This window comes from Desmodus rotundus, chromosome 7, assembly GCF_022682495.2.
Source record: "Desmodus rotundus isolate HL8 chromosome 7, HLdesRot8A.1, whole genome shotgun sequence".
NCBI lineage: Eukaryota > Metazoa > Chordata > Mammalia > Chiroptera > Phyllostomidae > Desmodus > Desmodus rotundus.
In genome coordinates, this window is record NC_071393.1 from 54,022,871 (window position 1) to 54,050,618 (window position 27,748).

The 27,748-nt window shown below is 38.9% G+C and overlaps 1 protein-coding gene across 3 annotated transcripts in view; it reads right to left on the minus strand.

Moving 5' to 3' along the window:
• Positions 1 to 27,748, minus strand: part of NPAS3 (neuronal PAS domain protein 3) — an 850,571-nt gene that overhangs the window by 466,942 nt on the left and 355,881 nt on the right. The window lies entirely within an intron of this gene.

Below are 27,748 nucleotides of genomic sequence, written 5' to 3' on the forward strand. Positions count from 1 at the left end.
TTATTCCCAAGTCCTGGATTATCAGAGTTAAATGGCAGATCCGGCGTTACAAAAGCTCAGGGGCAGGCGCTGTTACACAAATTGCCAATTCAATTAACGGTGTGCAAATGCTCCACTGGCAGACTGCGGGAAGGACGGCCATTTTGGCAAGTGTCATTCCTAATTTATCAAACTGTCAAACCTTCCACTCAGGTGCCTGCGGTCACTGTCTGCTTCTTAATGCCACATTGTAAAAGCTGCAGGAACCATTCTTGTAGTTTGACAAGGCACAATGCTCAAAACTGATTTTAAAATCAAATGTACAGTTGTCTTAATTATTCTCAGTATAAATGATGTTTTAATTACAAAAACAGAGTGGGAATATTAAATCAGGACTGGATACTAGGTTTACATAGAAAGGAGAGAACTTGTTACCTGCCTGCCTTAAGAAGTAACAGAGGCAGAATAACTTATCCTATAATAATTTATTAAGCTATAGCATTCCTATTTTTATTAAATCACTGCATAAGGCTTTTGTCCCCCAAATTTACACAGTATCAATTCTTACTGCAAACTGAGTGATAAACTTTCCTCCCTATAGCTGTCCCTATGCTTTTGAAATGACCAGGAGGAGTGATTCACCAACGGATGCTCACATCCTAAGGGCCCTTCTCCCCCTCTTCCCTTTACCCTGACTCTAAGCACCCACAGTCACACAATTCCTCATGTATGGGTGCCCCACTGAAATTCTACAAGGCCCAAACCTTACCAAAGTGTTATCATCTTCCATGCATTCAGCACTTAAAACTACAAATTGAATAAGGCCCTGGTTCTCAGTGCCTGGGAGGAGAAGTAACAAGTTGTTGGGATTGATGTATTTCAGAAAAAAATTCCCTCTGCTACTTATTTGATAATCTTAATATTTAACACTTGACCACTGTTCTCAGAGTATCGAGACAACCAATATGGAAGAAAAAGAATATTTTTATTGTGAAGTTATTTGTTTCTTTCTTTCTCCACAAACATTAATGAATACTCTGTAAGGTTGAGAAGGGAGGTGCAAGGGGTGTGTGTGCAGACACTAGCTCAAAGTCCATCAGGCTGTTTGGTTTAAAAAAGACAAATCCAGGAGGGACTTTTGGGGGAACAGCCTTGGAAAGCCTCATGCATTATGAAAGCATTCCATCAACAAATAATTATTAAGCACATATAAGTGCCAGGGGCTATTGTAAGCCAGGCACGCACAGGTGGTTCAGATATGGCCCCTGACATTGAAGAGCTAAGTTTTAGTAGAGAAAAGTGATAGCAATGTTCAAAAGAAAGTAATAAACATTTCAGTTTGTAGGCAGAACCTCTACTTCAAGTTAAGTCAGAAAGATCTCTTGTAATTTTAGTTAAATTGGTCAGATATACAAAGAAGCAGAAAATACCCATGATACCCTGATCAGAATAGAATGCCTCCCAAGGAACAGAGTGTCTTACCCCAAAATACCTCATATACAACTTGAAATTTCACCATTACCAAGTCATTCCTTTGGCTCTATCCAGCTTTATATTTTATGTTTCATCTATCAGTGTTTTACCTATCAAGTATTAGCAACTCACAGGAACATTTAGTTTGGGATTAGATAAACACAGGCCAACATGAATGGGAATAAAATGGCTAGATTTTTAGCAAAAGGGGGAGGATGAAAGAGCTTCAGTGACAGCCTTCTTCAAAATTGTGTTTGAAAAACCTTTTACCTTCACATATGTATGGACATATATATGTGTATGTGTAACATATGTATACATATGTATAAATAGTATATACATACATATAGTTAGGTAATACAGTTAACAACATAATTGCTCCTTGAGAATGCAAAAGGCAGATCTGACTACCAAGCATATAATTTGGCCAGAAGTATATGGATCAAAAATTAAAGCCAATCATTTTGCTTCTGTACCATGAGAACATCAACCTGGACCGACGCATTTAATCAGAGGGTAACAACAGAGGGGTGGGAACTAGAAGCATTTCAGAGCATCAAACCCTGATGGCACTGTTGTTCACTGAAAGACATTTGATTTTTATCACTACCAGTAGTTTTCATCATTATCGGTACAATTTAATCAGCACACCTCTAGCTAAGTGTCTCCCATGTCCATGGCCCTATACTAGGGAGCCAGTATGGGAGCATAAGTTCCTGTGCTCACGGGGATCATGGTTTCCACTGTGCTGCAATGCAGCCCCATCTCTGGAAAGGCCAAGCTCCTTTGCTTCCTCAGAAAACCTAACTGGCTCTTCTCCACTCTGGTAGGTTTGTGAGCCACCTATGGAATACCTGCTCCCTCCCACCTGCCTAAATATACCTATTTTTCAAGGCACCAAATAATACAATTTTTGTTTGTGAGACCAGTAAGTAACAATGTTGGGCTCTCCTTGTGCCTCAGGGACATCCCAGTTACTGGATAGTATTATTTATATACTGACCCATACATGATATAGCCACCTAAAGAAACAAAATAATAATAGCAATAGTTTTTAATATCTGGGACTTACATTTGTTGAGCATCTACTTTGTGCTTGGCTGTCTTTTTAAAATTTTACTTTTCAATTATAGTTTACATTTAACATTATTTTCTACTTGTGCTTGGCTGTCTTTTAAGATCTTTATATCATCTCACACACAGAAATTGGAACAATCATTATCTTCTTTTTACAGGCGAGGGACTAAGGTAGAGAACTGACAAGTCTTTTGCTCCAGGGCACCCAGCTAGGAGCTGACACACCTGGAGTCAAACCCAGTGCTTTCTTCCTGCTGTGTTATTATGCCTATGGATATGAGTTCTATTAGCCCTCGAACTTCCACAAGCAGAGTGTAATGACCACATTGCTCTACTTTTATTCATAATGAGATTAGAGAATGTAAATAAAGATATACTTAGCCTGGGCAACCTCAGGACTTACTGAAAAACCCAAAAATCCCAGAACACTCTGACTACCCCCAATTGTTTTCCAGCCCACACCACCTCTTGAGGATGAATTCCATCCCATTTTAAATCCCCCCCATACCAGTCAACGCTAGAGTATCTGCAAATCTCCACAATCTTGCCTTGAAGTTATTTGAACTAATTAAGCAGGATAGGCTCTAATCATTGGTTTATATTCCTTCTATTATTATTCCCCCATGAAGCCTGATGTCTGTTAGGAAGTCTTTTATTCTAAAATTTAATTACCTCCTCCACTCTAGGAGAGGTGTGCAAAACCCTGATAACAAAATAAACACATGAAGGTTAAAGAAACACATCTCGGTGTGGTGCTTCCCATCACTCCAAGAGGTGACATGCTCCGCAGTTTGCACAACAAGGAAAGCATTCAGCGAGGAGGCACCAACTGGACCAGCCAGAGGACGTTCTAGCCATTCTTGACTCAGTCCTCCAAATTGTGGTCTCCTATCTCTCCACTGATCAAGCAATTAATAAAATGCTAGTCAATCAAGAATATGCTTTGTTTTTCAAAAAGAAGGAGATTAGCTTCTCAATTTGCATATGAAAATTAGTCTCACTAAATTACACCTGCCTCGTGCATGTACTGAACACGTCGTTTGAAGTGTGGTGGGCGACACAGATATAGAAGTCATCATTCCTATCCTCATCCAGCTTGCCATCTACTTGGGGAATGTTCTCACATCTGTGTCCCCATTCTCCTTCGACCTCGAATGGCATCGTGCCTGAAGAGATACCCATCACCTGAACTGGAGCCATGGCTGCCCAGCTAGATCTCTTGTCTCTGATACCCTGTTTCCATCGAGGTCTTCCTGAGAACATCCCGATCCATCTCACAGTCAAAAGCCTTCCAACTTCCCTTCTCAGTTACCAAAATGTACCTCTCCAGGCAGTCATTCTAACCCCCAACTCCCAGCCCTATGTTAAACTCTTCCCTTATACACACTGCGCTCCGCCGGCCGTACTGGAAACTCTCTTACCCAAGTGCACAGTGCTCTTCTTTCTCCCCAAATGCTGTTCGCACTGTTCCCTTGCCCTAAAGTTCTTGCCTGCCACTCAACTCCTCCCTTCCATGGCTTCTCTCCTCCTTGCCTCCCCCACAAAGTCCTTCCCAACTAGCCAGTCACAGTGGAAGGAGTCTCTTTCTCTCAACCCCACCCCACTCTAGCTATACCCTCCATAAGGCACTGGTCTTGATTCATTGTCAGAACACAGGTACTGAACCTCTGCAGTGTGCCATGCAATGGTGACACAAAAACGAAAAATAAAACATGTTCCCCAAAAGCACAATTTATCAGGAGAAGCGCACGTGCGAACAGCTGACAACAAATCAGTGGGGCAGGCTCTGTGTGAGGTTTCTCAACCCTGGCACTGTTGACAATTTGGGCCGGATAATTCTTTGTTGTGTGTGTGTAGGGGGGACTGGGGAGACTCTGTCCTGCACATTACAGGATGTTTAGCAGCATCCCTGGCCTCTACCCACTAGATTCCAGTGGCACCCCTGAATTGTGACAACCCCAAATGTCGTCAGCTACTGCTAAATGTCTGCTGGGAAAACCTGCCCCCAGTTGGAAACGACTGTGTGAGAGGGTTTCCCAGAGTGTGCCGAAGGAGCACAAGAAGGTAGACCTAGGAGAAGTATGCTTCACCAAGGGGGTGACACCGCTGGACCCCAAACGATGAAAAGCACCTGAGAATGAGGGTGGTGTGGGGCATATCTAGGCCTCGGTGATGGCATGGAGATGAAAGACTGAAGCATGTTCCTGGGACATTAGGCACAGCTGCATATTGATGGTGTAGAAGGGAAAGGGGAGGCTGGAGGGGGCAGGGCTTTGTGTTGTAATGTATTCCCACTATATACCATCTGATCAATATGGTTGTACAACTACAAAGGATCTCAGAAATTGATGAAGCTATTTGTTTTTCCATGTGAAGCATCAAATAAAGAGGAAAGAGTAGAGCAGACTTGGGTTGAATTTCTCCACTTCGTACACTTAGGGTCAGCAGGCTCTTCACCCCATGCTGCCTCAGCTACACAACCTATTAAACGCAAACAGTAACAGTTCTACCATAGAATTTTTTTTTGTTAAGGATAAGTGACTAGCACTGTGCCTTATAGTCACAATATATGCCATTTCCTTCTCTTTTTTTCAGAGGATCCAACTGCCCTATGAAAGAGAGCAAGGGCTGCCTCTTACTCATCGATACGTAATCCATATTATAACATTCGACAGATTGAACAGTGCTTCAATATGGACTAAAGATAGCTGTAAATACTTTTCTGGTTTTCCCTTCAATAGGTGGGAATAGCGGCGAAGAAGGTGAGGTGGGTGGATTCTACTTTGCCTTCCCTTGGGTCTAAGTAGGACTTGGGATTTGCTCTGAGCATTAGAAAGTGTCAGGGCCAGCTTCTGCCTCACCTTTAAGTGGCCAGATAACTTCCACTTTTGCTCCAAAGAAAGCAGGCAGCCACGTAAGAAGTCCCACTGCCTGGACACCTCCTTTGTTTGAAGCTTCCCAAACTAGCCATGTAGAGAAGTAACATGCAGGAAAAGCCGTGTGCTCTGACAACCACTGCCCATGTGCCAGGTGAAGGCTGCCACACAAAGTCCTAGGTGAGCCCGGGAGCAAAACCTCCCCAGCAATCCACAGAATGAACAAAATTAAATCATTGTTATTTTAAGCCACTTACTCTGGGCTACTCTGCTATAAGTGACAGGTAATTAAAATTAATGTACACATCAAAATTGGAGGCTGTAACTAGCATAGGTCCTAAGTGTTGTTATTTATAGAAAAAAGAGAAGTCAGTAGAAATTGGAATAGTCAGAAAGTTATCTTGGAAGATGTTGGATTTAAGCTGTTACTTGAAGGATATTTGATGAATTCTTTAAATATTAAGGCAGTATGGACTCGCTCAAGGCCACATGACTCAGTTGGTTGGAGTGTTGTTCCATGCACTGAAGTGTTGCTGGTTCAAGTCCCAGTCAGGGCACATCCCTAGGTTGCAGGTTTGATCCTGGTTGGGGCCTATACAGGAGGCAGCCAATCAATGTTTCTCTCTCACATTGAAGTCTTCACTCTCTCTCTCTCTCTCCCCCTCACTTCTTTCTGTCTCTCTGCTTTCCTCTCTCTCTAAAAAAATCAATGGAAACATGTCCTCAGATGAGGATGTTTTTAAACAAGAAAGTATGGACTCATTTTTGTCTATTATAACTACACATTTCCCCAAATTTTGTTGTTAAATTTTCATATATAGAGAAAAATTAAAATAATAGTAGAGTAAATACTCATTTACTTTCTACCTAGATTCAACAGTTATTAATATTTGGCAATAGTTGTTCAATCTATAAATATAAACATGCACACACACATTTTCACAGTTGAAGGTAAATTATAAACATCATGCCTTTTTAAAATTGTGATAAAATCTAACACAATTTACCATCTTAACCACTTTTTATGTGTACGGTTAAGTAGTGTCAAGTATTGCATATCTCTGTGTAACCTTCTCCAGCACCCTCTTCATGTTGCAAAACTAAACCTCTGCACCCACTAAGCAACAACTCCCGATTCCCCTTTCCTCCAGCCCCTGGCAGCCACCATTGTATTTCCTCTTTTCTGTGAATTTAGTCTAGGTACCTCCTGTAAGTGGCATAATACTGCGTTGGTATTTTTGTGACTGGTTTATTTCGTTCAAAGTTCATCCATATTACACACGGCATGTATCTGCAGGTCCTTCATTTTTAAGGCTGAATAGTATTCTCTTGTATGTAGGTACCCCATTTTGTTCAGCTGCAATGGATACTTGGGTTGTTTTTACCTCTGGGCTATTATTAATAAGCTCCTGTAAATATGGGTACGTTAACATCTCTTCAGGCCCCTGCTTTCGATTCTTTTGTTTATATACCCAGAAGTGGAACTGCTGGATCATATGGTAAAACATTTTACTCCCAAATGCTTCAATATGCATGGCTCAAGAATAAGGATATTCTGCTGTGAGTTTTTACCTTTTACTGGTTAAAGGTTCACATTACAGTATTTGTAAACCGATGCCCTGAATTTGTGTTCTAGCTCTTCCATCACTGATTATTTAACTTTAAACAACCTGCTTAGCCTTTCTAAGCCTCAGTTTCCTCATTTAAAAAAATGGGATAATAAGAATGTCTACCTCATAGAGACGTTGGGACCACTGTAAGAAAATAACACTGAGTACAGTGCCTACCAGACGGTCTATGTTCTCAGAAGGTAGAAGCTGCTGTCAGGAAATATTTCCGCCACGGGGCGAACCTGATGCTGCCTTACCATGATAGCACCGAATAGTGATTTGGTTTAGCCTTCACTCATCATTTTCAGATGTTCGTGAAAGAGAACACTAGGCTCCTTGTTCTTTCCCCCCATGTAACCTGCTTTACATAAATCCTCCAGCAAGGTCAAAATTCTCTAATTTTCTCTCACGCCTATACAGAACCTGAAATCCAGTCAAACTGGAGCATTTTTATAGAATTTTGGATGGAACTTTTGCACTGTCCGAATCAAACTTCCTTGTCCACCTAGTTCCCAGCCTTTGCTTGAATAAGCACATTACAGCTCACTCCCTCGCAGTTCTGAGGTCTTGACATGACTGCTTTTCTTCAAACTGAGTCAATACCTGCCCTTCTGCCTCACTCCTGGGGGTACTGAAGAGGGATTCCTGTTTCAGATTAGAGAGCAAGCAATTGACCTCTAGCATCCCTCCCAGCTCTGTGAGTACATGACATGCCTTCTTTATGCTAAAGCATGCACAAGAGAGCCTACGACTTCTTTCTAGTGGTAGTTCAAGATTGGATGTGTCTCTCTCCAAGACATTCAATGCTCCAGATGAGAAACAATGCAACAAGGGTTTGTCTGATGTGAAATGGATTAAATTTATTGTATTAGTGAATACTGATGCTAGAACAGTCATGCAAATTAATATAGATTCCCATGTGCAGAGACAAGGGAAAAGTATTTGGGGCTTAAAAGTAGTATCTTCAGGGTTACCGCCTGAGTTTACAATTCTGCAGGATGCGCTATAACCACCCCAGTCCTCATGTGATCTGTTTTGCACAGTCAAACCTTGGTAACACTATAAATAGAAATCCATCTATTGTTGGTCAATACATTTCCCACTTGCAGGGTGATATATATTTCAGGAGAGAACTCTATACGTAAGCCCATGCATGAAAAAAAAATCTATAAACTTCATTCATATCAAACCTGTTATGCAAACTTTGAATCATGGAGCTAAAATTTGAGACACAATTTTGCAACTGGGGTAACTGATATATACTAACAGAAATGCTCAGTTAGCTCCTTTCTTTTAGGTGATTCTGGGAATCACTGATTCTACTTAAGAGACTGGAGAAAATTTTAGGCTTTAATTGTAAGCTTTAAAGATCATTTCTCACATGAATAGGTTCTTTAAAATTGCAAAAGCAAGCACCATTTTAACTTTTCTGAGACACTGTTGCTCCATATTATAAATTAATAGTCCAGGGACTGTCACAAACTGGGACCTTTAGCCAGTTCTGTCTGGCACTAAAATAACTCTATGTCACAGCTGGGAACCTTGAGGCTACTAAACCTAATGCACATATTTCACTTCCAGAATTCTCAACAAGATTCAAAATTCAAGTCCCTCTGGTTGACTCTTATTCTCACTCATTTATGGACCATCACTCTTCACCCTACTTCGCTTTACCGCCGTGGTGTTTCCCACTGGTGAATCTTCCTCTAACATCCTTTCTACTCTACATGAAATCCCTTCATCCTAAGCCTTCTCATAGAACATATATTTTATTACTGAACTCTCTGAAGCCTGGCTCTCCCTACAGCCCCCGGCAGGACTCTGCTTCTCCTGCAAACCTTCTAAATGGAGGCTACTTACCTCTCTCACTACTACCCTCCCAACCCTTCACACACACACACACACACACACACACACACACACACACACACACACGTGTACATGCATCCCATCCCTGCCCAGGACTAAAGATAGCTTAGCTTCCACTACTGCCAGGATATAACTCCTCTGTTCTCATGAAAAAATTCCTCCCTTGAATTTTGCTTGCTCACCTTTTTATCATCTCACCTTTCCCCTGCTTCTTAACAACTTCCTCCTCAATGTTGGTACATAGATAATATAGTAAAGAATCTGCCCATTGCTCCGAAACCTAACTACTACATATCATCCATTGATAAAATTATCATTAATAAACAATCTTTCGTGCATATTTTTTATAATTTTTTATCAAATTAACTTATTATTGCCATAAATTCCAGATGGGTATTTTTTTTCTGGCTCCTTCACATAACCCATCAATATGCCTTTACATTGCTTTCCTTTTCCCTTCCTATCTGCCAAGAATTTTACTTATTTCCAAGAAGTATCCAGACATTAACCTGCTGTGCACTCTGGTTTTCCCTTTTCTCCATATCCCTTTGGAGGGGGTGTGTGTGTGTGTGTGTATATAATATACAAATATAACTATTAATATAATTATACATAGTTTTCATGTTATCTTGCCATTTTACACTATGAACTTGTTATTCAGCTCTTTCACTGAATATTTTTCTCTATAAATGGGTTATAACCTTCATGCAGGCATAGACTGAGGTTTCCATTTCTTATTAGTTTTTAACAAATATTTGCCAAGAAATAGAAGCCATATAATTAAAATTAATGCATGGAAATATTACTTCTTATTGTTTTTTTTTTTTAAGAAGGCTTTCTTTTCCCACAAATTTCGTTTGAATTTGTAAGAAAACCAGGCCAAACATTTCTAATGATTAAATAGTAGAGTCAGAATGTTTTCTTGTCATTCAAATTCTGTTAGCACAGTGGGCCCAGGTATTACTGGAATCCATTCAATATGTTTTCAATATTGTGTTTTAATATTGTGATAAACCATCAATACTGGTTTACCAGTCATGATGTGGACAGCAAATACTCTCTGTGTAGATGATATTCTATCATCCAATTAGAGTATTTTTATATGTGCTTAGAGGACAATGGGAAGCAGTAAGTTTAAATAACAATAACCATCACCATGTACTGATCCTCACTATGCATGGGGTACTTCATATGTATGATTTCTAATTTTTAGCTCAACCTGACACATAGATACCATTATCATTATTTCACAGAGGAGATGATTGAAGGTCCAAAAGCTCAGATAAGCTGTTGAAGATCACACACCTAGTAAAGAGAGGAGCTAATATTTTAACTCTGTTCCATGTGATTCAAAAGCCTTGTTATTTCCACTGTGCCCAAGTAACATTAAATAATAATTAACAAGTTTTGGAAATAGGTTATTTAAAGTATTTATATCAGTATGGATATACTGTGTTTCTGATTGTCACTGAATTCATATTTAATGTATAATCCCTAACTCTTTGGATTTACCTAAGATTTTACCTATTATTACCTAAGAATCTATACTCTGACACTTATTTATAAAGTGGTTTATGAGGTAATGGTGTATACAATATTTTGAAACTGAAGGGGAACCAAAAAGGGCAGGAAATAGTCAAATAACATAAATCAACAATAAGAAAAATGTAGTACTTTAGGCAATATATGTTGGAAATATTGCTTCTACAGACTTTGAATAGAGTTCATCAAATTCTGTGTAATGTTTGAAGGTAAAAGAGAAATGATGCTAAAAAATAGCAAATATGACTTAAAGGGACACAAATAAAAATATCGTATCAGGTTTACAGAGAGTCCTATTTTCCCAAACTAAAAGTGGTCATGTTTCTCTGGTATGATGCCTCTACTAATCACTCATTACTTAAGGAATAATCCCCAAAGTTTGACCTGGTAGAGTGATTCGAGTTTAAAGTTCTGATAACTTCATTATATAACAGGGATTATATCAAGTAATTCCAATTGGCCCTTTAGCTGTAAGTACCTACTGATGTCACAGCCACTCATGGCATGCATAGTCACTGAATTTTTGTTATAATCCTGACTTCACTTTTTATTCACAGGGCGTTAAAAATAAGAGCACCATACAGCACGAACTTCTGTACTTCATGCACTAACACTGTTTGGATGAGGAGCGCAGCAGACATTTCACTTACAAATTCTACCAGCAGAAATGGGGCTACAGAGAAGTGCCCAATAGTAGGTATAGAACAACTTATTCCGGGGCAAGAGGGCGGCGTACACGGCTCACGTCTTTGCACAACCACATCAAAATTACAACTAAAATATAGAACCACCATCATCAGAACCATCAGAAATCAAGTTGAGTGGGAGTTTGACAACTATGGAATTCAAGAAACCACATCAATCCAGACTGGTGGGAGGGGCACAGATGTAGAACAGGGTAGTTCCACACCCATGTGTGGTAGATAAAAATTCAGGAGGGATATCTTGGGAGTGAGGAGTCCTAGCCCCACACTAGGATCCCAGCACAGGGTTCCAGTGCCAGGACGACAAGTCTGGCTGTGAACACTGGCAGGGATTGAGTCAGTGAAAGAAACTTCTGGAGCCCCAAGCAGCTCTTTTTAAAGACCCTACACATGGACTCACATACTCAGACTTACTCCCCCTGAGCTTCATCACTGGGGTAGCAGCTTGAAAGGCATCAGTGTTATACAGGGAGGAACTGAAGTGTCTGGCATCAAGGCAAGCAGAGGTCATTGTTCTTTTTCTAAACCCTCCCCACAACAGAGCCACAAGGCTGGTAAGCTGGTGCCATATCTCAGACTCCGTCAATCTGGCTGACACTGTTTGCCTCACCTTGAAGATCACTGGGGACTCTGCCCCACCCAACATATGGGCCCACCCAAGCTGCTTTTCCTTATGAATGGCTGGTTTTGGCTCATGCTTCAAAACTTCCTAAATCCTATCAAACATGTAACAGCTGGCCTCAGTGGGCCCCAGGCCTGGCACTAGAAGCAGCCAGCCTGGATTCACACCTTGACTTCACCAGAGAATCTCCAAGTCCAGCACAAACAGCATCCATCTCAGATTGCTTTATGCTTACGCAGGGTGGCCCTGGGGAAAACACAGGTGGGGGCTGACCTTGGCCTGCACCACCTGGGAAACCCCAGAGTCTGTGTTCCCAATGGACAGCTATAGACCACATCAGAGCACCACCACCCTGCCCTACACAGCTGACCCTCCATAGAGGGCAGAGGCTGGTGGTGAGTGGTCAGAGCCAGTCTTTGTTGCTGACTGGCCTGAGTAAATCCCTCCCACTGACCTGCCAACAACAATCATAGCTCTAGGGGAGGGTGTGCTTAGCCCACATGAAAGGCACACCTCTAGTTCCCAGCTTGGGTGATAGGGGAGGCTGTGCCACTGGACCCGACAGGATACCTACTACATTAGGCCATGTTACCAAGACACAGTGTCAAAGCAGCTCTACATACATAGAAACAAATATAGCGAGGCTGCCAAAACAAGGAGACAAATAAAAATGGCCCAAATGAAAGAATGAGTCAAAACTCCAGAAAAAGAACTAAACACGATGAAGATAAGCAATCTATCAGATGCAGAGTTCAAAACATTGGTTGTGAGGATGCTCAAGAAACTTAGTGACCTCAGCAGCATAAAAAAGACCCAGTCAGAAATGAAGGGTACATTATTTGCAATAAGGAACAATTTACAGGGAAACAACAGGAAAGTAGATGAAGCCTAGAATCAAATCAATGATTTGGAACATAAGGAAGAAAAAAACAACCCATCAGAACAAGAAGAAAAAGGTATTCAAGAAAGCAAGGATAGTGTTAGCAGCCTCTGGGACAACTTCAAGGGGTCCAACATTCATACCACAGGGTGCTAGAAGGAAAAGAAAAATAGCAGGAAATTGGAAATGTATTTGAAAAAATCATGAAATAAAACTTCCCTAATTTGGTGAAGGAAATAGGCTTTCAAGTCCAGGAAGCACAGAGAGTCCCAAACAAGATGGATGCAAAGAGGCCCACTCCAAGACACATTGTAATGAAAATGCCAAAGGTGAAATATGAAGAGAGAATCTAAAAAGCAGCAAGAGAAAGGCAGAGAGTTACCTGCAGGGGAGTTCCCATAAGACTGTCAGCTGATTTCTCAAAAGAAACTTTGCAGATTAGAAGGGATTGGGAACAAATATTCAAAGTCATGAAAAGTAGGGACCTATAGCCAAGATTGCTCTACCAAGCAAAGCTATCATTTAGAATCAAAGGACAGATAAAAAGCATCCGAGACAAGAAAAAATTGAAGGAGTTCATCACCACCAAGCCATTATTATATGAAATGTTAAAGGGACTTAGTTAAGAAAAAGAAGATCAAATCTATGAACAATAAGATGACAAAAATACATATCTGTCAACAATTGAATCTAAAAAACAAGCTAAGCAAACAAGAAAAACAGAGACAGAATCATGGATACGGAGAGTGGTTTGAGGGTTGCCAGATGAGAGGGGGCTGTGGGGAACGGGTGAAGAGGTGAGGGGATTAAGAAGTACAAACAGGTAGTTACAGAATAGCCATGAATGTAAAGTACAGTCTAGGAAATATAGTAGCCAAAGACTTATACGCATGACCCATGGACATGAACAATGGTGGGGGGGTTGCCTCAGGGAGTGGGGGATTCTGGGTGAGGGGGGTAAAGGGGGAAAATCAGGACAACTGTAATAGCATAATCAATAAAATATAATTACAAATAAATAAAAATTCAAATAAAAAAAACTTATTCTGACTGGCTTGCTCTTAGAGGATCGCTTTAGATATGGCACTGTGATTCAATAAACCACTGGGGCAGAGCATTAACTCTCAGTGCGTTACAACTCGAACATCCATTCATATTACAATCAGGGGATTCAAATGATAGATTGTTTCTGGATCAGAGTTTCTCCAGTCAAGAATATTTTTTATCTGATGAGAATGACTATTTTGACTTTGAGATATAAAACCCATAGAGATACTAATTCAAATTCATTTAATCTGATCTTCCATGCATTCTGACTCTTCACTGCTAAGTCCTAGCCATTCTTTACAGGCAAAAACTTACTGTACTGCCAAAACCAGCCCCTGCCCCCTTGAATGACAAGAGCCCTCCATGCATTTTCATGAGCTCACTTCAGGACAGGAAAAGCAAGTTCCACAATTCCCAATAAACACATTAAGATACCAGAATATTCTAAATGGATACTGTAATTAAAGGACCAACTACCCTCATCATACATGTAATAACCAATAATAGGAAATCATAAACTCAAATGTCTGTGAGTTAATAAAATTATAAGTGGCTTCTCGTATCCCCTGGAAGTTGTGTGTATATCAAAAGGCTTTTATTTTCCATTTGATTTGTTTCCATCGTCCTCACAACATCTGAGAAACATACTAATTATCCCACATACGTTTGAGCACAGAGTTCCACTTCAAAGGCTGGAAAAATCAATAACCACAGCATAAGGAAAATTTACTTGTCCACCTATTCCATAATGTTAACACATATAAAAATCATACTGAAGACATGATCAGGTCATTTAAAATTGCAAATGATATTTTCATGCTCAAGATCTTCAAGCAGCAAAAAGGCCAACTCAATGTTGCCATTTTTAAAATTTAAGTAGTAATTGAAACACAGCAATTTGGAAAAAACAAAGTAACATTACTCTTGTTTTTACAAGAGCCCACAGGTGTGATTATGTAGCCGAATATTTTACATACACACACACACAATAAAATTGTGATTTTTGTCAACCAAGCTGTATGGAAGTGTGAAGAAAACTGCAAGTCTCATTACAAATGCAACCTAGGGAAAAATATCTAGAAATTTATCTATGGAAGTCTAGAAATAGCTAAGAGAAAGGACCAGTACTAAACATAAACATTAATGGGAAATAAAAATAATATCAATAGTATCACGATAAAATAATAATTAACAATAATTTTCTTAAGACTGTTTTATCTGAAAAGACCTTTGGTTCATTTATTAATAGCTCGACAGCCTCCCATAATGACACCATATTAAAATGTGACCACAGTTTCCATTGCTGAATTTCAACTCACCAAATGCATTAATGTTATGCTAAGGCAGCCTTCCTCTCTAGAACATTCAACAATATAAAGTCTTTGGGAAATAATCTTCCATGTGTTACAGCCCAACAAAATTATTCACCTTTACCCCACAGTCATGCCCTTTTACCCCTTCGTGCACTGGCACGTGTACCCTCCCTTCACTGTCTCCCTGATGGGAGGTAAAGGTGAATAATTTTGTTGGGCTGTAACACAAGGAAGATTATTTCCCAAAGACTTTATTGGGAAAAGTCCTGCTCATCATTTAAGATCCCTCTCACTGTTACCTCGGTTGTGAAGCCTTCCCTGCCTCTCTCAGGCCAAGTTACACCTTTAACACTTACCCATGGATATTAATATCATTTGTTTGTCTCCACAACCAGGCTGAACCCTTGGAAGGCAGATACCGATATTCTTTTTCTTTTATTGTACCCATTTGGATGGCTCCATAATAAACACCCAGTAAGAGTTGGATGGGTGGGTTGGATACATGCACCAATGAATAAAAAGGCCTCTGCATTCCAGTTCACATTCTGGTCTTTTGACTCTTGATCCTATAACAAGGTTGGATGCAGAACTATCTCTCAGCTGTATAATGAATGAAGATGATACAGCTTTGGTGGTGTTTATAGAGACTAATGCCTCATGGCATCAATGATTCCAATTAGAAGTTGTAGCTCATGCACATCTGTGTTGCAAGTACTGGTACACTACCAGGTGTACTTGGCACTGCTGATTTCTAAAGAGTAAGTCATAGTTATGACCAATTATGTACTAGACCAAATTTACACATACAATGCATTCTTTGTATAAATAAGGCTTTTGGTTAAATAAAAAACATAGCCAATCAATGTACAAACTGAGACATGGGTGCTTACTACACTGTTCATATGGTTCTCAATGTGTTCATGGTTTGTACTGGATTTCTGATTCTTCTGGTTTTTTTTTTTTTTTATATTCTCATTTCAAAATACTAAAGGCATCTCTCACCAAATGATGGCTGAAATAGGACTATGACAAAAATTCAGAAAAATATCCTGAAATACAATAAGAGAGCTTAACAAAAATATTCTGAAACACCCCTTACAACTCAATAAATTAATCTCTCTCTTTAAGAAGGAAAGCAGGTGCATCCCAGAAATCCCAAGTCAGTTATGTGTTAGCATTCTGCAGAATCCTATGCTGGATGGTGCAAACCCAAGTCACCTAGTCCCCATCTCTGACTTCAAACTCTAAATGACTTCAAGTCTAGAATTTAATGAAGAAGAAAAAGTGTATAGTGTTCCTAAGGACACACGCAAAGGCCCATAAGAGGGTAGTAAGAGAAGCTATTCTTTCTTCGTACCTAGGTTGCTCTCTTTGAAGCATTTTTTTGTGGACTGTATATTTCATTCTACTGAATTTCAGTCAACTCCAAGGTAGACAACACCATCCGTCTTATTTCATCTTTTTAACAAGGACTTGATGAGGTGACACAGGACTGATTCTTAAAAACACATTACCTGCTATGTGAGGCATTGTGTGACAGGAAGAACGATCTTAGTGACAGGCACCTGACAGCAGATTTGTTGATTTCATGGTCACTTCATTTAAAGTAACAACAGGGTGAAATATGCCATCTGATAATCTGTTTGAATGTTGACTGTGAAAAGCACTTAACATTTCTGCCAGCTACCACGGCTACAGAATCTGTTCTTCAATATGTGAGGGTCTGTCTTCCTCTTCACTCGTTTTTATCAATTCTTTGCCCCCATCCTCTCTTTTCTCAGAGGAAATCTCCCAGTAATTTTCTGCAAAAATATTATACAGAGAAATTTGGCACCAAGGATAACCAGCTCTCTCTCTTAAGCCACACTTTTTTAAGATGCCATGCATTACACAGTCTGAGGCTACTAGCTGAGAACGACATCTGAGCCACGTTTCCAGATGCTACGGCAACCCTTCAGAACAAGCCATTGCACATCTCCAAACTCCGATCTGGGTGAGTGAGATGTGTACACACAGGTATTACCCCATTCATTCACTACATGTTAGTTTGAGGACAGAATAATTTCTAGCACCCAAAGCCAACATTCCCATACATTTCATGGCTACATTTCTGTCTTTATTCTTACAGCAGTAAAAGCAAAAACAAACTAGATCATACCAACAACTTGAAGCCAACAACTGTCCATGCATCACCCATCTGTCGTTCCAGCTGGAGATGTGGGTGCTAGAGCAACCCTTCTCCCCTGTAGGACAAGGACTTCTTAGAAGGGAACTAAGGCAATGATGGCCCCCAACTGTATCCCATAGGTAGCTGAACATCAGCCTTTTAACATGCCAGCAGAAGGCAGACTCACAGGAAATAATTATCACCATGCTGTCACAGCAATTATTTGTTCTTATACAGCATCGTGTAGCCCATTTTTAAAAATGAAGCCATAGATATGGAGTCTTCTAAAGGAAATCATCAGCTAAACTTGGCAGAAGAGAAGATCCTTTAAAGTGGAATACCCAGTAGAAAAAATCACGCTCAAGATGCAGCCAGCTTACTTGAGGGAAGGGTTAACTTCAGGTTGCTTGATGAAATACTCCAACCTTCTTAGCTATCTAGAAATCATCTGTACCAACAGTCTCTTATCCTAATTGCTTGGGATCACACACCCACCGACACCCCATATATCCAAGAGCCTCTGGACATCAACATGCTTGAAGCTTTTTAAACAGCATTAACTATGAACTAGAAACAGCCAAGTGAAAATTTACACTTCCTTTGAAAGATTCCTTGACATATTCAATGCTTGTGAAAGCTGAGGGGCTGACGGCCCTAGTCAAATACAGTTGAGTGAGCAGACTGCAAGCCTCCCACCCTCCACCTCCAGGGCAGGTGAACCGTGACACAGAGGGACAAAGCTCCCCTGCCTTTTCTGTCCTTTTTTCAGAAAATATAAAAAAGAGAAAGAAAAAAAAAACTTCAGTCAAACTATTGTTTGATGATTTCTTTGTTTAAATAAACATCTCAATAGGAGTGGGCTCGGTAGCAATTGGCCACTCCATAGCTTAATCCAAATGTCTTTTAGTCAGTTAATTTCTCACCAAATTTCTAGGCACATTTAAGGGTTTTTTCTCTTTCCATATGCTTTCTTTTATAATTTCAAGAAACCACTTCACAGTTCTAAGAAACCACTTCACAGTTCTTAGCACTTTTTACCAAGGATATGAAGAAAAATTCCAGACATACATAAATGAAAAAATTGTCTTATAATGTTGTCTTTAGCATTGTAATTCAAGTACTTTTAATACAATTTTCTGCCATTTCACATACTTGTTCACTGAAACTTAAAAAAATGTATCTTAGATCTAAAACTTCCCAGCATACTGCAGTAAATAATTATTTGTGGTTATTTTGATGTAGTGCAAGCAGATGAAAAGATCAGCTGGGAAAGTATTTAAGAAGCATCCCTATAAAACAAAAATAACAAATGTTAAAGTTCCACTAAATCAGATGCGTTTCCCTGGAGGTGTAAATGTATATACTTTAACGTGATTATAAAATAGCCCCTACAGGGAAGACACTGTCATTAGCAGATTTCCAAACTTCATCACCCTCTTCAGAACTGAACACCTGTGAGGCGCCCTGATATTGGGCATTTGGTGTAAACTATTGTGCGAACCCCAAGCTTCATCACTTCTATTTTCTGCCATCTGGAGGATACTGAAAATGAAATAAAGACCAAAAAGTGTCTGGTTTTGTTGGTGGGGGAGTGGGGCGCACCCGAGGTATTAAGTTATTCAGACACCAATAATGTATGGTATTGCGCATTGTCACTGTCAGAGCCTTTGTTGAAAAGGGTTTCCCTGACCTTTCCTGTAACCAGCAAACAAATAAGCCCTCTCTCTCTGCGGGAGAGAGGCGCTGGCCCATTAGATCATTAAGCAGTTCTATTCAGATACCCCCATTCTCCTGTCCTTGGCCCTGAAGAGGGAACTGGCAGCGGTCCAATCAGTCAGAGTGAAGGCAGGCAAATGTGATTGCGTACAGGATAGCTGGAAATGTCACAGCAGGACCAAAGTCGCAGAGCAGACAGCGCTGAGGGGAGGATGTGGCGCTACATGAGGGGTAGTGTTCCAACAACGGAAGGCTGGTGTTTTCAGTCTGCCAAACAACGTAATGACTCACCCAGGCAGAAAAATATTACCACCATGGGGATATTTGGATCGTCTCAGCCTGAGAGTAATTAGGGACTAAACTACAACAGCATGCTTCAGTGATAAAATGAGAAAATAAGCAATACCTCTGTCAAGTTCTGATTGGCGAGTATTAAATGAATATGGGCTTCTGTCATCTCCGACCACAGACTAGGAACTTGCAGCAGATTGTCAGAATGGAGATCCATTTCCACATTTCCATGAAATAAGACAGCACACAAACGCGTACGTATGCACACACACGTTAAAAAAAACAGTGAGGTGAAAAATGTTACAGTTGGCAGAACGAGTTTTAGGGAAAATCATTACCACAATTATATTATTCATTTCTATAGCAGGCATTTGCTCATCCTGAAGCTTTTCCTTCCCTAATTACACTGTCTGCAAAAGGGGGAAAAATGAGTCCAGAATGGCAAATGCTAACAATATCATTTTATTAATAAGAATAATACACAATCTCCAAAATAAAAAGCACATATGTTTAATGAATTTAGGTAATGGAATTATTTTACTTATTAGTACCAGTTGCACAAATGTAAATTCTCTGGCAAGGGGAACAAATGTTAATTTTTATTTCTTTGTATTTTCAAATTGCGGACAATTCGTATTCATTAGACAACATAAAAACCTCTTTTTCCCTTATAATTGTAAAGTGACATTATAATTAAATTGGATAACCTCAGCAGCATCTGCAAGTTAAGAATCACTTACAAGCTGGCTGGCCAAAGCCCAGACACATTAAACCCCAAACAGAGCTGCACATCAATAACCCTTCATTGCAATGGCCAGGTCAGAACCTCAGTCATACACAGAGGAAAAGATTACTCAGCCTAGAAGGCCTTAGACGGTCAGTAGCAAGAACATCTTCTCAGATGAGCCAACATTTGATTCTTCCATAGTCCCCACTCAGTCTGAAACCTAAATAGACACTTGTTTGATTTCTTTCACTGAGACTTCCTTCCCCATCTCTCCGCAAAAAAAAAAAAAAAAACCACAAAAGAAAACCAACCAAAAAACAATAAAAAACCCCCCTGCATTCTTACAGTACCAATCTCACTGAATTCGAATGAGGGGCAAACACAAATTATCTCTTTTCTCAATATGAACAACCTCTATTAGGCCAGGTTAATAAACTCTAATAGATGTAAGGGCTAATATAATATTCAGCTATTGACATAAACATAAATATAAATTTCAAAGAAAATAACCTACTTTAGTAAAACTACCTGTGCAATAAAAATTAATGAACTCCAAATGATTCTGCACATCTCCACCAAATTGCATTTTCAGGCTCACGTCTTTAGGACATGCTGGGTGGTTTGATGCATTCCCACAATTCATCTTCCTGCTAAGCCAATTTTAATTTAAATGCAATTAAAGGCTCAAAATGAACATTATGTATTAGATAAAGCCCCGAATCTGCAGACTATCATAAATATGATTTTCAGAAAAATTAATTACAAGCCATTAGGGTACAAGTCATCTTACTGAAAATGTTGAGTTAAATTGCAGAAATAGTTTGTTCATTCCATTAAATGTTAAATTCTGATTTTCAGCTTTGTACCAATTTAATATCACTAGGTCAGTTTATGAGAAAAATGTTATTTATAGATAGAACTTCTAAAGCATCTTCGCATTTTTAACTAATTAAATCATAGGCATTCTTGGAAAGAAATAAAAATGACAAGAAGTGAGCTTTGTTCAAATTTAATAATATTAATTTTCTTGTGTTGTTCTATTTGTATCATTATGTATCATGAATTCAGCATTCTTTTTATGCACTAGTTTTCCCCCACCCAAAATAAATATTTCACTTTTACTTTGGCTATACCTTAATATCATGGGAAAAATACTACAATTTTGTTTAATATTGAAATATATAATCCCGGTCTAAAATATCAAACCTACACAATCATCCCCTATCCTAGTCCTACACCAGCATACCATAAATAAACCAAGAAATCAAACATCCAATTTCACTGCTTGCCTTGAACAAATTCAGAGAATACCAGGTATACAAGAACTTTTCATTGATGGTATAGTCAACTTGAACTTTTGGTGGACATGTTTGCTAAATAGGGAATACGGTTATTCCAGTATGACATCATAATATAACTCACTGGTGGAAAGAGTTTGCACAATCCGATGAGGCCCTGCAGCGTTTGGTATCCTATTAATTGATTTAGGCATCCAATTAAAAGTACGATGGTGGTATTTTAAAAAGGCTATAAAACCTGGATACAGTGGTGATCAATCTCTTCAGTCCTAATTACTTATCTTAAAAATTACCTCCTACATACTATTTGGTTGTGATAAAAAATATAATCAGAAAATGCCTCCATGATTTTTTTTAAGTCAAGCATAATTCCTGAGCTCTAAAAGATCACCAAGTTGTTAGTGAAGCTCAATTCAGAGTAAAAACAAAACAGATTTTAGAAGGAAAAGACAGTCTCTTTTTGGCAGCCTTTGCAAGGTGAGAACTTCCTATCTAGATTAGTCGGTTGTTGTTTATATTGATTTCCTCAGTGGTATTTCATTAAAAACAGTAGTGCTTCAAAGGATTTAGACAAATTTGGCAAGTAAGTTATTATAATTACTTTATTCTCTAAGAAAAAATAGCTAATTTAGAAGGCAAAGTGACTACTTCCATGAAAATTTTTGAAAAATATTGTATTTATTTGGAATACAATAATGAGTTTTAAAAGTGGTGATTTCTTCCCTCCACTTCATCCATTGGATTAGTCCTAATCCCACACTTTTAAAAACATCTACCTCCTTATCAGAGGTCTCCTCTAGCTCTTAAATCCTTCCATTTCTCAAGGGCAATGTGCTTATTTGCCTAGTTACTTATTGCCTTTTGTCTACTTCCTCAAGATACACACACCCCCTGATTTCTGGATGCTAATAAACACAAAAGCAATGGTAATTACATGATGAGATGGGGATGTTAGCTAATGCTGTGGTGATAAAAATTTTGTGACACATAAATGTATCAAAGCAACACACTATACACCTTAAACATAATGTTCTATGTAAATTATATCTCAATAAAGCTGGAAAAAACCAGATAACTATACAGGCCATTGGAATTGCGTATATGGCAGCTGCGTAAGATGTCTGCGATTCGGATGACTCCAAATGAGATGGTAAGGGTTTCTTATTACCCTGTGTCTGCAACATGCAAAATTTACATAATAATTTTACAGCCCTGGGAACATCTGTTAAAACAGGTATTTCCAAATATGGGGAGGTATTATTATACAAAATGAAATGAACACACGCACAAAATTTTTTACATTAAAGTTTTTTCCCTTGAGTATACATGATGTGGCAAAAGTAGGTTAACAGTTGTCAGTAGACAAAACACAGACTTTATTCTTATATTCTTATTAATTATTACATTATTTTCCATACGAACAATTGTAAACTTACTTTTGCCCCACTCTGTATATACTCAATACACCTACTTAAGACCAGTTAGCTACTTAGAAATGAGTATTTTAAGTGAAAATATTAATAACATCAATAATTACTCTGAGCAAATGTTCAAAAATTCACAGAAGGGCCATCACATGTGCAGCCCTTATGAAACATGCCCTGTTTTCTTTGTTTATAACCCAAGCTCCTTATGGCTAAAAGCTGATATGAAAAAATGTATGGACATATAAAAATCCAAATGACTACATACTATTCCACCACCCCCCGCCCCACCCCCACACTGCTGCTTTTGCAGACTTGCCACGTTTCACAGATACCGATACAAGGAAACAAACATAGGACTAATGCTCTATGAATACGCTTAACATGACTTTTTAAAATAGATTCAAACCAGATACTTTAAGTCCTATTTTTAAAATAGCTTAATAGAGTTTAAAAGAACTGAACTCAGTGGTCACAGAGGAATCCAGTCATCTCATCAGTGTGGACTATCATGATTAGCTGAACTGCCAGTTCCCCATTAAATCTTATGAATGGTTTCCAAGAGTGAACTCGGAAGCAGAGCACCTGATTTTCTCCAGACCTTAAAAAAGAGTCATTAATAAAAACAAGAATAAAAAACTTTGTGGTGAGTTCCTATATTTCTGTCCTATAAATAATTGTCTCCCAACAACAAGAGCACAAGACAAGTTATTGGAATTTCAGACATTTTACTTTCTTCATTTATTCAGCACAATGGCTGTTCTCCCCAAACCATCGTGATACATAATAGGGTGCACCACTTTCCTTCCCCAAAGCATCTCACCCTAACACTATGAATGGCTGTTTTGAGGAAATGGCTTTTATTTGGTTCTATTATTCATTATTTTGAATGCCAGCCTAATTTTGCTATATTCTGAAATTGTGGTCTTCCATTATTCCTAAAAAGTCTTGGAAAATCCAAAAATGAACCTATAAATAAAAGAACTGTAGATCAATTATGATGATTTAAACTTGTCTAGCAATAGCAATGTTTCTTTGCAAATGCAATAGACAGAGGCTGAACTTTTATCTTTTATAGTGTGAATGTAAAAATAGAAATTTATACAGTAAATATTTTATAACAATTGGTATTAGTGTTCCAAATACTATAGGACTCATAATAAACTTCTTAAAGGGTGAACTTTCAGGTAAGTTCTACTTTTCCTCTGTAAATTATAAGTCTGTAATTGGCTATCTTATATGTAATTACCTGACAATTTCCTTGGTACCCTCTCTGTTGGAGTACAACAGTCCTACTCACTATGAAAACATTGCAAGTAACTTCCAGCGTGAAGCTTCTAAATTTCACCACAACACTTTATTAAAATGAAGACAAGTGTCTGGAGGTAAAGTTCATTTTGTATAACTTAGTAGCAGTCCTAATGGCCAAAAGTCATCAACTATAAAGAGCTTTTCCAAATACAATAGTCATGAAAAGCCATTTTTAGAAATGAGAAAGCAATGACTTAGTTTGATCAAGGCCTTAGATGCTGACAGTCTTCTGATCCTGATAGAAAAGAATATATGAAGGCAACAATAAGGTGAGGACGCTTACAAGCACTGCAAGCACTACCGCATCATTGCAGGGTTCTAAAATATAGAATGTTACTGGCCTGTGTGAAAATGGGAAATGGGAAATGAACTCATGACAGCCCAGAAACCTCTGTCTACCGTAGAAATTTCTTACCTGGCTGAGTCATCACTGTGTAAGAACATCTGCTGGCACCATCACTACTAAGTAGCCTTATGTAGTAACGTAGATTGCTGATGATAACAAAGGTATTCTTATGGAAGTCTACTTAACTTTGGGGTAAGTCAGTCTCATAAAGGGGTAGGTGCACATTTTATCTGATGTCTTTCTAGTGCATTTCCAACTACCCTTTGAAAAAAACCTAAAAATAATTCTCCATTTCAGTCTCTTTCATCAACGAAATACCTTTCATGCTCCAACACACAGACTCAAAATGATCATTGGATTTCACCATTTTTTCACCATTTACAATTTAGTTCCAAATTTCCTCTCGCTATCACTGACCATGGATAATTTCTGAAATTTCAACCATCATTTTCTGAGTCTCACTTCTTCCCAGTGACAGGGCGAGGACATGTCGTCACTCTGTTAGATCTTACCCCTGTCAACACAGTGCTCTGAGATTTCCTTTCATGTCCATGTTCTTCCGTCAATATCCTTCCCAATTCCTTTATAATGTTACTCTTTTTAAAAATTATTTTATTGTCATTCAATTACACTTGTCTGCATTTCTCCCCACCCCTCTACCCCACCCCAGCCAAACCCACCTCCTTCCCCTGCGTCCACCCTCCCCCTTGGTTTTGTCCATGTGTCCTTTATAGTAGTTCCGGAAAACCCCTCTCACCACTGTCCCCTCCCCACTCCCCTCTGGCTGTTGTTAGATTGTTCTTAACTTCAACGTCTCTGGTTATATTTTGTTTGCTTTTTTCTTCTGTTGATTATGTTCCAGTTAAAGGTGAGATCATATGGTATTTGTCCCTCACTGCCTGGCTTATTTCACTTAGTATAATGCTCTCCAGTTCCATCCATGCTGTTGCAAAGGGTATAAGCTCCTTCTTTCTCTCTGCTGCGTAGAATTCCATTGTGTAAATATACCATAGTTTTTGGATCCACTGATTTGCTGATGGGCACTCAGGTTGCTTCCAGTACTTGGCTATTGTAATTTGTGCTGCTATGAACATTGTGAAAAGATGCTCAGCATCACTAGCCATCAGAGAGATGCAAATTAAAACCACAATGAGGTACCATCTCACACTGGTCAGAGTGGCCAACATAAACAAATCAACAAACAAATGTTGGAGAGGATGCGGAGAAAAGGGAACCCTAGTGCACTGTTGGTGGGAATGCAGACTGGTGCGGCCACTGTGGAAAACAGTATGGAATTTCCTCAGAAAACAAAATGTTACTCTTAAGAATAGGACAAAAACTGATTTTGGGTCCACCTATATGCAAGTTTCTACTTCTAAAACCTGCCCTCCTAAGTCCCTTTCAAGAATTGCTTTCTGTTTATTAATTTGCTTGTTAATTAATCAGTATTTATTAATTCACTTGTATATTCAAAAACATTGAGAATCCAGTTAGATCCTGAGATGATGTTGGTGAATACAACAGACGGGGTGCCTGCTTTCACAAGGCCAGCACTCTAGCAGGGGGGCAGGGCCCGAACAGCAGAGCTCACCGTCTCTCAATTACAAATTATGTCTGAAATAGAGCAATGTCTCCTTAGAACAACTGTGGGTCCATTTCTTTCATAGTAGATGAAAATGTGTTTGTGCAGTTATAAGAAAATCAGTGCTTTTCCATAGCTATGGCAAAGACAGTGATAAACATAGAACTACTAAAAATGAACATGCTTAGAGATGTAAGACATAAGAAAAATTCTCTTGGGTTACTGCTACTATGATAACCTTGGAAATTAATAGTGTATACTGATTTATTTCATCCCTGTACTTTAAAATATCTGAATTTCTTTGACTAGATGACTGTTTTAATAACACTACAAAAGTCTGTATACTTTTTCACAAATGTTCATGTAGTTAAATTCAAATCCAAATGACATTTTAACATTCAAGTTTTCCAAGAGCACCATGCTTAGCGTTGGGAGTTATGGTTGAGCACGCCACTGGCCAGAAGTCTCACGAGACTTCCCACTAAGTCCCCAAAGTTTGTTACATGATAGTAGAATTGTCCAAAGTTTTCTAGCTTTGAAGTGGAATACACTTTTTATGTTTCAAGTAGCATGCCACAGAGGTCAAGCTGTCTGGTACTTTAAGGGACAAGTTTTAAATAAAATAGCTTTATCAAGTACCAAGAAGCAACATTCATTACAATAGTTAGGCCAATATTACATGGTGGTTGTTGAAAGGAAGCTTTGTTTTACAAGCCCAACAAAGAATAAGGAGCAATAAAAAGCACAGTTCACAGACCTCAAACTATTAAAGTTAACATATGATTTTGAATTCTCTCTTAAATCTATTTGGAAATAAGATTTTATAGCTATCCAAACTATCAAGCAATATTTTTCACTTACAGAATGCTATTCTAGGCATTCATAAAGATGCTCAAGTTTCTAATCAAATTGAACTCAAATCTTTAACCACTTTTGAGTCACAAAGAAAAATTTCCAAAGCCCATTTTAATAAAATGATTGGGATCAGTGTTGCAGGGTTACCCTAATATTGGCAAATCTTGTCATTGTCCACATTGAAAGGTTAACCTCTGTATCACAGTTCTGAATTATTATAAGGATGAACCACACTTATACTAAAACTTCATCTTTGTATGTGCTTGGCACTCACAGAAATCACTTCACACTCAAATACCATTATATTAAATTTAACTTGCAACAATTTATTGACTGACATTGAATAATGTTCCAAGTATTTTCCTAGATTTTTACTTTATTCTATTCCTAAAGAAAACAATCTGAATTTCCATATACTTTATCTTTGCTTTTCCCCCTTCTGTCTCCCTTTGTAGCATTGAAACTCTTAAGTGAAAGAGAATATTTAACTCCGCACATATTTAAGCACATATACACACACAAATTCAACTCAGTTCAGACTGAAGCATAAAAAAAGATGGAGGGAAAGGATGGAGGGGAGGGGAGGAAAGGAGAGGAGGAAGGCCTGTCCGGCAGCTAGGATCTCAGATAAGGTTTTTTTCAGGGGTTCAAATAATGTCAGTAGGATCACATTTGTCTCCATCTCTCACTCATGCCTTCTACTTGATGGGCTTCAGGCCCTGTCTTTTCAGGTTCAAATCCAGAGAAAATGGTGTGCTTTTCTTCTAATAACCCCAGCAAAAGGCTCACATGTCCATTGCTAAACCATTTACCATGGCCCTGCCAGGAGCATCCAGAGCCCTAACTGGAAAAAGTGAATCACAAATCCATTCCAAGATCGGAAGCAGAAACAACTCTACCCACACACAGGTGCTGAGCTGTAGGATAAGGATGATGCCCCAGAGGAAAAGCACAGGCAATACAGATACGAGGAGGAGAGTAAATGAACACTAGGTGATTGAAGTAACAGATTCACTATTACACCCCGGCTTAACATTGG